The 11,926-nt window shown below is 46.9% G+C and overlaps 1 non-coding gene across 1 annotated transcript; it reads right to left on the bottom strand.

Annotated features, from left to right (window-relative positions):
• Positions 1–317: 317 nt before the first annotated feature.
• On the bottom strand, positions 318–693 carry LOC139558056 (small Cajal body-specific RNA 2). The gene has a single exon (XR_011671547.1). It is a non-coding gene; the product is annotated as a small Cajal body-specific RNA 2 (non-coding RNA).
• Positions 694–11,926: the final 11,233 nt, after the last annotated feature.

The following is an 11,926-nucleotide window of genomic DNA, read 5'->3' as shown; positions in this document are numbered from 1 at the left end:
CCAAGAAAAACGAACCATGTCAAATGACATGTTGTTAGACTGGATGCACATTGACCAGAAAGTGTTTAACTAGCATGGTTTCTTTTTTAGTGACCAGCAGCAGGACCACAAACCGAATATCGATGAAACTACAAATGTGCCCACTTCTCTCCAAAACTACTTTACTTCCATTGTCATTGGCTCATTACCTGGCTGTTTGTTAGATTTGGTGTTCGCATGGGCCACAAGGAGTTACCTCGTTACCCAACGTTAGCTTAGTAGCTAGCCAGCCAAATACAGGCAGCTTCTTACACCTGGGCACAATTATCGAAATTATGGCAGATCAGAATCGCTGTTATACTCATTGGCCGGTGTGGAGAATGAGGTAAAACCACAAATCTCCTCGGCACTAGTATATCTGATCGAGTCATCACTTCTGACCACAATTTCTTGTGGAGGCCCTGAAGTTAGTGGAAGCTTCATGCTCATGGCCTCAGGGGCTCGCATGTCGGGTACTATCATTTCCGAATCGGAGCAAGGCCAAACCCCGACCAGATCAAATAAGATCACTGTGTAGTTTTTTTTGGTTGCTAGACTAAGACATAAAACACTACAGACATAAAACAATTACACTCTCTCGCATTCATTCGCTCACACAAACACACGCCACCACTCAAACAAAACAAAAATGGCTCCGTTTCCGAGTTAGTGAATTTATAGAGCGCAGGGAATCATGGGACATTTCGGGGGGGAAAGGCTGGCGTAAAATAATAGCGTGCCCTCATGTGGCCATAGATGGTAACCTGTGGTTGCATTGTATTGAGCAGGAGGCTTACATGTGCCTTTTTATAATTAATCACACAACATTCTTAACATATAAATAACATATAAATGGTTCAACTTGATTACTTTACTTCAATATATTTTATAAACTTTATTTTCCATTTCCACCCTCTATTCTACCTTCATCCACATAATAGAAAATCACACTTAAAAAAATGAATGTGAAATGAATGGCTGTGTTATACATTGGTCCTGTGTAGCTTCCTTGGTCCAAACTCCTGAACCCCAAAAGCACTAGATTCACAGTAAAATTCCCAAAGTCCCCTTTTGAATACACAGAAAGAGATACATCACCCAACCGGTTTTCGCCACTGACTGCACACAGAGGGGCACTCTCTCATGTTGTTGATCTCTGTGTCAGTCAGTGTCTTGACCTTTTTTCATCACCGCTCTAACTCAAATAACATCTCAGTTCAGAAAGTGTGGCATGTTGACAGAGAGAAGCCCACTTTTGGAAAGTTTGTATCCCCATCGTTCATTGGTTCCAGGCTCATAGCCAGTGTCCATGTAGCCTGGTCACAGATCTATTTGTGTTTGTACTGTCTTGAAAATTCCATTGCTGCCATTGTCAAAGAAACCTGGGACCAGGCTAATGTCCATGAGGTGCCGACTAGACAGTCCAGTCCCCTAGTTGGTCACTTTAGAAAGACATAGAACGCCATGGTCACACAGGATAGAGCCACTGTCAGGTGAAGTCTGGTCCCAATCACAGATGCTGTTGAGACAAGAACAAAGACAATCACTGGTTATATCAAGTTTTAAACATCACATTTCAAACTCATTAGAAAAGCAAGTGGGAGGTGTGTGTACAAATGAACAAGTGATGTGCATGAACTTTTATTGAAATCATGTTAAACTTTCCATTTTAAATAGCACATTAATAAGAAGACCCTTTACTATGTTTTAGGGATGCCTGATTTAATCCTGTTGACTAATTATCAATCTCTGGCATGTTAACTAGGAGGCACAGTCTTATTCCCATCTAATACCATTGTAGAACACTCCCCCAGACCACTCTCATCTCAGCCAGCCCTTCATGCGAGACACACGTGCAGATGAACAGCAAGCCGAACACCAGTACACCATCGAACGAATACGTTGCTCGGAGATAGGCATTAGCAAACTGATGTAACAATTTCATAGATTTGTTTGTAGACCGTTTGTGTACTAACTTGCTGAAGTTGAACGAATAGTTCAAGTGTGGCGTTAATTTAGGGTTTTATTGTGCTTTTGAAGTGAATGGCTATTGACTGAGTCAGAGCCACGTCTTCACATTAGCTAGCAAAATTACCTGCTGGCGAGATGGCGAACGACACCTGAAAACTTGCTGGTGGCTAACGTTAGCTTGCTAGCTAATAAGCAACTATACTTAAACACTTTTATAACGATACAGAAATAAGCGTCGCATTCTCAAAGCAAAGTCATGCTGCTACTCTATTTACATTTGTTTGACCGGAAAAACATGTTATGGTTAATGTATCGCAGTAGAAGGGCAACGTAAACCAGTTGCAAGATCACTTCTAGTCCATATCTGGTACAATGAGGGTGCGTCTCTTAGTGAAATAAATGAGGGTCCATCTCTTAGTGAGATCGATGAGGGTGCATCACTTAGTGAAATCAATGAGGGTGCATCTCTTAGTGAAATCAATGAGGGTCCATCTCTTAGTGAGGTCAATGAAGGTGCATCTCTTTGTGAAATCAATGAGGGTGCATCTCTTAGTGAAATCAATGAGGGTGCATCTCTTAGTGAAGTCAATGAGGGTGCATCTCTTAGTGAAACCAATGAGGGTGCATCTCTTAGTGAAACCAATGAGGGTGCATCTCTTAGTGAAATATTTTTCTTTTTAACTTACTTAATCCCTACATTTGTATTCTGCACTGAGCTAAACTGGACCAAGCTGATCTTAACCGATCTGTTTTGAAAGGAGACTATGAGAGAAACCCACGTTAGACTATTGAAATGTTAAAGACAATGGTTGATGGGAAATTTTATCACGCAATCCAGTCTCTTTACAAAGTATCAATTGCTTGTGTGTGTGTTAGTTCTTAATACATTTTTATTGAACCTTTATTTAATCTAGGCAAGCCAGTTAAGAACAAATTCTTATTTACAATGACGACCTACCAAAAGGCAAAAGGCTGCCTGTGGGGACGGGGGCTGGGATTAAAAATAAAACAAAAGTATAGGACAAAACACACATAATGACAAGAGAGACACCACAGCACTACATCAAGAGATACCTAAGACAACAACATAGCATGGCAGCAACATATGAAAACACAGCATGGTAGCAACACAACATGACAACAACAAGGTAGCAACACAACATGGCAGCAGCACAAAGCATTGTACACACAACTGGGCACAGACAACAGCACAAAGGGCAAGAAGGTAGAGACAAAAATGCATCACGCAAAGCAACCACAACTGTCAGTAAGCGTATCCATGATTGAGTCTTTGAATGAAGAGATGGAGATAAAAAGGTCCAGTTTAAGTGTTTTCTGCAGCTCGTTCCAGTAGCAAACTGAAAAGAGGAGCGACCCAGGGATGTGTGTGCTTTGGGGACCTTTAACAGAATTTGACTGGCAGAACGGGTGTTGTATGTGGAGGATGAGGGCTGCAGTAGGTATCTCAGATAGGGGGGAGTGAGGCCTAAGAGGGTTTGATAAATAAACATCAACCAGTGGGTCTTGCAACGAGTATACAGAGATGCACCCTTACCTGCCGATCTATAAATTATGTCTCCGTAATCTAGCATGGGTAGGATGGTCATCTGAATTAGGGTTAATTTGGCAGCTGGGGTGAAAGAGGAGTGATTACGATAGAGGAAACCAAGTCCTAGATTTAATGAATATCATACAGATTGGTTTCCCACACTTTTGGGTGTAAAACAAGGAGATGCCTTATCACTGACTTTGTTTGCTATGTTTATAAATTATTTGGCAAAATAAATTAAACAGTTAAATATTGGAGTAAGATGATGAAATGCTAAGTATCATTTTATATGCTGATGATGTTATTTTGATGAAAGAAACGTGACATGACCTACAGAACATGTTATGTGCAGTCAATTAGGGTAAAAGATGGAGACTCATGATCAACCAGACAAAAACACAGATAACGCATTTTAGAAAACCACCGCATTTAACCATGGCAAGGTGACTTGGAATATGGTCCAATGGAAACAGTGTAGTTATTCCTTCCCTAAGGCAATCAAACAGGCTAAACATCAGTACAGAGACAAAGTGGAGTCGCAATTCAACGGCTCAGACACCAGACGTATGTGGCAGTGTCTCCAGACAATCACGGATTACAAAGGGAAAACCAGCCATGTTGCGGACACCGACGTCTTGCTCCCAGACGAGCTAAACACCTTCTTTGCCCGCTTTGAGGATAACACAGTGCCACCAACGCGGCCCGCTCCCAAGGACTGTGGGCTCTCATTCTCCGTGGCCAACGTGAGTAAGACATTTAAGCATGTTAACCCTCGCAAGGCTGCCGGTCCAGACGGCATCCCTAGCCGCGTCCTCAGAGCGTGCGCAGACCAGCTGGCTGGAGTGTTTACGGACATATTCAACCTCTCCCTATCCCAGTCTGCTGTCTCCACATGCTTCAAGATGTCCACCATTGTTCCTGTTCCCAAGACAGCAAAGGTAATTGGACTAAATGACTATCGCCCCGTAGCACTCACTTCTGTCATCAGGAAGTGCTTTGAGAGGCTAGTTAAGGATCATATCAACTCTACCTTACCTGACACCCTAGACCCACTTCAATTTGCTTACCGCCCCAATAGATCTACAGATGATGCAATCGCCATCGCACTGCACACTGCCCTAACCCAACTGAACAAGAGGAATACCTTCGTCAGAATGCTGTTCATTGACTATAGCTCAGCATTCAACACCATAGTACCCTCCAAGCTCATCATTAAGCTCGGGGCCCTGGGTCTGAACCCCGCCCCGCAACTGGGTCCTGGACTTCCTGAAGGGCCGCCTCCAGGTGGTTAAGGTAGGAAACAACACCTCCACTTCGCTGATCCTCATCACAAGGGTGCGTGCTGAGCCCCCTTCTGTACTTCCTGTTCAGCCATGACTGCGCGGCCACGCACACCTCCAACTCAATCATCACGTTTGCAGAGGACACAACAGTAGTAGGCCTGATTACCAACAATGACGGGCCCTGGCGGAGTGGTGCCAGAAAAATAACCTCTCCATCAACGTCAACAAAATGAAGGAGCTGATCGTGGACTTCAGGAAACAGCAGAGGGAGCACGCCCCTATCCACATCAACGGGACCGCAGTGGAGAAGGTGGAAAGTTTCAAGATCCTTTGCGTACACATCACTGGCGATCTGAAATGGTCCACCCACACAGACAGTGTAGTGAAGACGGCGCAACAGCCCCTCTTCAACCGCAGGAGGCTGAAGAAATTCGGCTTGGACCCTAAGACCCTCAGAAACATTTACAGATGCGCAATTGAGAGCATCCTGTCGGGGTGTATCACCGCCTGGTACGGCAACTGCATCGCACGCAACCGCAGAGCTCTCCAGAGGGTGGTACGGTCTGCTCAACACATCACTGGGAGCACCCTGCCTGCCCTCCAAGACACCTACACCACCCGATGTCACAGGAAGGCTAAAAAGATCATCAAGGACATCAACCACGCGAGCCACGGCCTGTTCACCCCACTGTCATCCAGAAGGCGAGGTCAGTACAGGTGCATCAAAGCCGGGACAGAGAGACTGAAAAACAGCTTCTATCTCAAGGCCATCAGACTGTTAAATAGCCATCGCTAGCAGCCTACCACCCGGTTACTCAACCCTGCACCTTAGAGGCTGCCGCCCTATATACGTAGACATGGAATCACTGGCCGCTTTAATAATGGAACACTAGTCACTTGAATAATGTTTACATACTGCTTTACTCATCTCATATGTACAGTATATACTGTATTCTATTCTACTGTATTTAGTCAATGCCACTCCGACATTGCTCGTCCTAATATTTATATATTTATTAATTCCATTCTTTTACTTTTAGATTTGTGTATTGTTGTGAATTGTTAGGTACTAATGCAACGTTGGAGCTAGGAACACAAGCATTTTGCTACACCTACACATGACATCTTCTAAATATATGTATGAGATTTGAGAGAAGTGATTTTCACTTTTTGTTTTGGTGATGATATTCTTGAGTTGACTAGCAATTATAAATAGTTGGGTATTTTTATTTATGAACTTATGACCTTTCTGTACGGAACATCTGCTCTATAGGCGACTCAGGAAGTAGAGCTCTTGGTGAAGTTAAAGGAAAAACAAAAGCACTGGAACATCTTGGTTTTGCTACGTATTCCAAACTGTGTCAGACATGCGTGTGTCCTGTTCTGGACTATTCAACAGGAGTGTGGGGTGCTAAGAGGTATCTTAATAAAAATGAACATGCCCATAACAGAGCAGCATGTTACTTTTTAGGTGTCCACAAGTTTGCACCTATTCTTGCAATAACTGGGGACATGGGCTGGGAACCCTGTGAGGTGAGACAGAATAGCTGGTAAAGATTTGCACAGGTAAGATCGGGGATATTGTCTCTGTGTATTGAAACAGGTAAGATCGGGGATATTGCCTCTGCGTATTGAAACAGGTAAGATCAGGGATATTGCCTCTATGTATTGAAACAGGTAAGATCGGGGATATTGCCTCTGCGTATTGAAACAGGTAAGATCGGGGATATTGCCTCTGCGTATTGAAACAGGTAAGATCAGGGATATTGCCTCTGCGTATTGAAACAGGTAAGGTCGGGGATATTGCCTCTGCGTATTGAAACAGGTAAGATCGGGGATATTGCCTCTGCGTATTGAAACAGGTAAGATCAGGGATATTGCCTCAATGTATTGAAACAGGTAAGATCAGGGATATTGCCTCTGCCAGGAATATTGCCTCTGCATATTGAAACAGGTAAGATCGGGGATATTGTCTCTGCGTATTGAAACAGGTAAGATCGGGGATATTGTCTCTGCGTATTGAAACCGGTAAGATCAGGGATATTGTCTCTGCGTATTGAAACAGGTATTGTATTGAAATGGAAGAGGAAAAACTATTGTGACCTTGAAGAAATAGAGAATGAAACAAATTTGATCATCTATTGCCCTTTTCTACCACGCTATACGCTTGCTTTTATTCCAGAAAGCACACCAAATGAATTTAGGTGTCCATGTATCTATGCATAGTCACTTTACCCCTACCTGTCATGATCGTTGTATGGAATGGACCAAGGTGCAGCGTGGTAAGCGTACATTTCTTTTTATTTATGAATGTCGCCAACAAAAAACAAGAAACAACCAAACGAACGTGAAGCTGACTAGGGCTATACAGGCCACTAACACAGACTACCCACAACTAAGGTGGAAAAACAGGCTGCCTAAGTATGATTCCCAATCAGAGACAACGATAGACAGCTGTCCCTGATTGAGAACCATACCAGGCCAAAACATAGAAACAGAAAACATAGAAATAAAGAAACTAGAATGCCCACCCTAGCCCACCCTAGTCACGTGACAGTACCCCCCCCCCCCCCCAAAGGCGCAGACTCCGGCCGCAAAACCTGACTCTATAGGGGAGGGTCCGGGTGGGCATCTACTTTGGTGGTGGCTCCGGTGCAGGACGCAGACCCCGCTACACCTCTGGCTCCCCGCACTTTGGTGGCGGCTCCGGTGCAGGACGTAGACCCCGCTACACCTCTGGCTCCCCGCACTTTGGTGGCGCCTCTGGACTGGGGACCCTCGCTGCAGGCCCCGGACTGGGGACCCTCGCTGCAGACCCCGGACTGGGGACCCTCGCTGCAGGCCCCGGGCTGGGGACCCTCGTTGCAAGCCCCGGACTGGGGGCCCTCGTTGCAGGCCCCGGACTGGGGATCTTCGCTGCAGGCCCCGGACTGGGGACCCTCGCTGCAGGCCCCGGACTGGGGACCCTCGCTGGCGGCTCCGGACTGGGGACCGTCGCTGGAGGCTCCGGACTGGAGACCGTCGTTGGAGGCTCCGGACCGCAGATCAATGCTGGAGGCTTCGTGCCATGGATCCTCATTGCAGGCTCCGGGCCATGGACCATCACTGGAGCCTTCGTGCCATGAATCATCACTGGAGGCTTCTTGCCATGGATCATCACTGGAGGCTTCGTGCCATGGATCATCACTGGAGGCTCCGGACTGGGGACCGTCGCTGGAGGCTCCGGACTGGAGGCCGTCGCTGGAGGCTCCGGACTGGAGACCGTCGCTGGAGGCTCCGGACTGGAGACCGTCGTTGGAGGCTCCGGACTGGAGACCGTCGCTGCAGGCTCCGGACCGCAGATCAATGTTGGAGGCTTTGTGCCATGGATCCTCATTGCAGGCTCCGGGCCATGGACCATCACTGGAGCCTTCGTGCCATGAATCATCACTGGAGGCTTCGTGCCATGGACCATCACTGGAGGCTTCTTGCCATGGATCATCACTGGAGGCTTCGTGCCATGGATCATCACTGGAGGCTTCGTGCTATGGATCACCACTGGAGGCTTCGTGCCATGGATCATCACCCAGCTGGGGAGACATACAGGAGGTCTGGTTCTGGGAGCAGGCACAGGACTCACCCAGCTGGGGAGACATACTGGAGGCCTGGTTCTTGGAGCAGGCACCGGATACACTGGGCCGTGGAGGCGCACTGGAGGTCTCGAGCGTAGAGCCTGCACAACCCGTCCTGGCTGGATGGTTACCTTCGCCCGGCAAAGGCGGACGCACTGGGCTGTGCAGACGCACCGGAGACACAGTGCGCAGAGCCGGCGCAGGATATCCTGGGCCGTAGAGACGCACTGGCGGCCAGATACGCTGAGCCGGCACCATCCGTCCTGGCTGGATGCCCACTCTAGCCCGGCCGATGCGGGGAGCTGGAATGTAGCGCACCGGGCTGTGAACGCGCACTGGAGACACCGTGCGCTCCACCACATAACACGGTGCCTGACCAGTACCACACTCCCTACGGTAAGCACGAGGAGTTGGGTCAGTGCGTCTCCACAGTCCAGAGCTTCCGGCGACAGTTCCCAGTCCAGAGCTTCCAGCGACAGTTCCCAGTCCAGAGCTTCCGGCGACAGTTCCCAGTCCAGAGCTTCCGGCGACAGTTCCCAGTCCAGAGCTTCCGGCGACTGTTCCCAGTCCAGAGCTTCCGGCGACAGTTCCCAGTCCAGAGCTTCCGGCGACGTTTCACAGTCCGGAACCTCCAACGACGGGCCACAGTCCGGAGCCTCCAACGACGGGCCACAGTCCGGAACCTCCAACGACGGGCCACAGTCCGGAACCTCCAGCGACAGTCCCCAGTCCGGAGCCTCCAGCGACGGTCCCGAGTCCGGTGCCTCCAGCGACCCTCCAGCGACGGTCCCCAGTCCGGTGCCTCCAGCGACGGTCCCCAGTCCGGGGCCTGTAACCAGGGTCCCCAGTCCGGGGTCGGCGACGAGGGTCCCCGCACCAGAGGCGCCACCAAAGTGGGGGGAGCCAAAGGTGGAGCGGGGTCTGCGTCCCGCACCGGAGCCGCCACCGAAGTAGATGCCCACCCGTAACCCCCCATATAGTGTCAGGTTTGCGGCCAGAGTCCGCACCTTTGGGGGGGGGAGGTACTGTCACGCCCTGACCGTAGAGATCTTTTTATTCTCTATGTTTGGTTGGTCAGGGTGTGACTCGGGTGGGAAACTCTATGTTCTTTGTTTCTATGTTTTGGCTGGGTATGGTTCTCAATCAGGGACAGCTGTCTATTGTTGTCTCTGATTGGGAATCATACTTAGGCAGCCTTTTTTCCTTTGGTATTTGTGGGTAGTTGTCTTTGTTAGTGGCATTATAGCCTAAGTAGGCTTCACTGTCGTTTCTTTGTTTTGTTGGCGACATTTATTAATAAAAGAAATGTACGCTCACCTTGCTGCACCTTGGTCCGGTCATTTCCACGACGACAGCGATCGTGACAGTATGTAAACTTCTGACCCACTGGGAATGTGATGAAAGAAATAAAAGCTGAAATAAATCATTCTCTCTACTATTATTCTGACATTTCACATTCTTAAAATAAAGTGGTGATCCTAACTGACCTAAGAAAGGGAATTTTTACTAGGATTAAATGTCAGGAATTGTGAAAAATTGAGTTTAAATGCATTTGGCTAAAGTGTAAGTAAACTTCTGACTTCAACTGTATGTATGTACAGTATGTATGTATATATATTTATATATATATATATATACACACATATGTATATATATATATATACACACTCACTACTGTTCAAAAGTTTGGTGTCACTTAGAAATGTCCTTGTTTTTGAAAGAAAAGCAAACAAAATAGTCAATTAAAATAACATGAAATTGATCAGAAATACAGTGTAGACATTGTTAATGTTGTAAATGACTATTGTAGCTGGAAACAGCAGATTTTTTTATGGAATATCTACATAGGCGTACAGAGGCCCATTATCAGCAACCATCACTCCTGTGTTCAATTTTTTTCATTTTTTTTATTTCACCTTTATTTAACCAGGTAGGCAAGTTGAGAACAAGTTCTCATTTACAACTGCTACCTGGCCAAGATAAAGCAAAGCAGTTCGACACATATAACAACACAGAGTTACACATGAAGTAAAACAAACATACAGTCAATAATACAGTAGAAAAATAAGTCTATATACAATGTGAGCAAATGAGGTGAGATAAGGGAGGTAAAGGCAATAAATAGGCCATGGTGGCGAAGTAAATACAATATAGCAATTAAAACACTGGAATGGTAGATTTGACAGGAGATGAGTGTGCAAAGTAGAAATACTGGGGTGCAAAGGAGCAACATAAATAAATAAATACAGTAGGGGAAGAGGTAGTTGTTTGGGCTAATTATAGATGGGCTATGTACAGGTGCAGTGATCTATGAGCTGCTCTGACAGCTGGTGCTTAAAGCTAGTGAGGGAGATACAGTGGGGAGAACAAGTATTTGATACACTGCCGATTTTGCAGGTTTTCCTACTTTAAAAAATCCAGAAAATCACATTGTATGATTTTTAAGTAATTCATTTGCATTTTATTGCATGACATAAGTATTTGATACATCAGAAAAGCAGAACTTAATATTTGGTACAGAAACCTTTGTTTGCAATTACAGAGATCATACGTTTCCTGTAGTTCTTGGCCAGGTTTGCACACACTGCAGCAGGGATTTTGGCCCACTCCTCCATACAGACCTTCTCCAGATCCTTCAGGTTTCGGGGCTGTCGCTGGGCAATACGGACTTTCAGCTCCCTCCAAAGATTTTCTATTGGGTTCAGGTCTGGAGACTGGCTAGGCCACTCCAGGACCTTGAGATGCTTCTTACGGAGCCACTCCTTAGTTGCCGTGGCTGTGTGTTTCGGGTCGTTGTCATGCTGGAAGACCCAGCCACGACCCATCTTCAATGCTCTTACTGAGGGAAGGAGGTTGTTGGTCAAGATCTCGCGATACATGGCCCCATCCATCCTCCCCTCAATACGGTGCAGTCGTCCTGTCCCCTTTGCAGAAAAGCATCCCCAAAGAATGATGTTTCCACCTCCATGCTTCACGGTTGGGATGGTGTTCTTGGGGTTGTACTCATCCTTCTTCTTCCTCCAAACACGGCGAGTAGAGTTTAGACCAAAAAGCTCTATTTTTGTCTCATCAGACAACATGACCTTCTCCCATTCCTCCTCTGGATCATCCAGATGGTCATTGGCAAACTTCAGATGGGCCTGGGCATGCGCTGGCTTGAGCAGGGGGACCTTGCGTGCGCTGCAGGATTTTAATCCATGACGGCGTAGTGTGTTACTAATGGTTTTCTTTGAGACTGTGGTCCCAGCTCTCTTCAGGTCATTGACCAGGTCCCGCCGTGTAGTTCTGGGCTGATCCCTCACCTTTCTCATGATCATTGATGCCCCACGAGGTGAGATCTTGCATGGAGCCCCAGACCGAGGGTGATTGACCGTCATCTTGAACTTCTTCCATTTTCGAATAATTGCGCCAACAGTTGTTGCCTTCTCACCAAGCTGCTTGCCTATTGTCCTGTAGCCCATCCCAGCCTTGTGCAGGTATACAATTTTATCCCT

This window comes from Salvelinus alpinus, chromosome 28, assembly GCF_045679555.1.
Source record: "Salvelinus alpinus chromosome 28, SLU_Salpinus.1, whole genome shotgun sequence".
In the NCBI taxonomy this organism is placed as follows: domain Eukaryota; kingdom Metazoa; phylum Chordata; class Actinopteri; order Salmoniformes; family Salmonidae; genus Salvelinus; species Salvelinus alpinus.
Note: the sequence above shows the minus strand (reverse complement) of the source record. Positions and strands in the feature narration are given on the sequence as shown.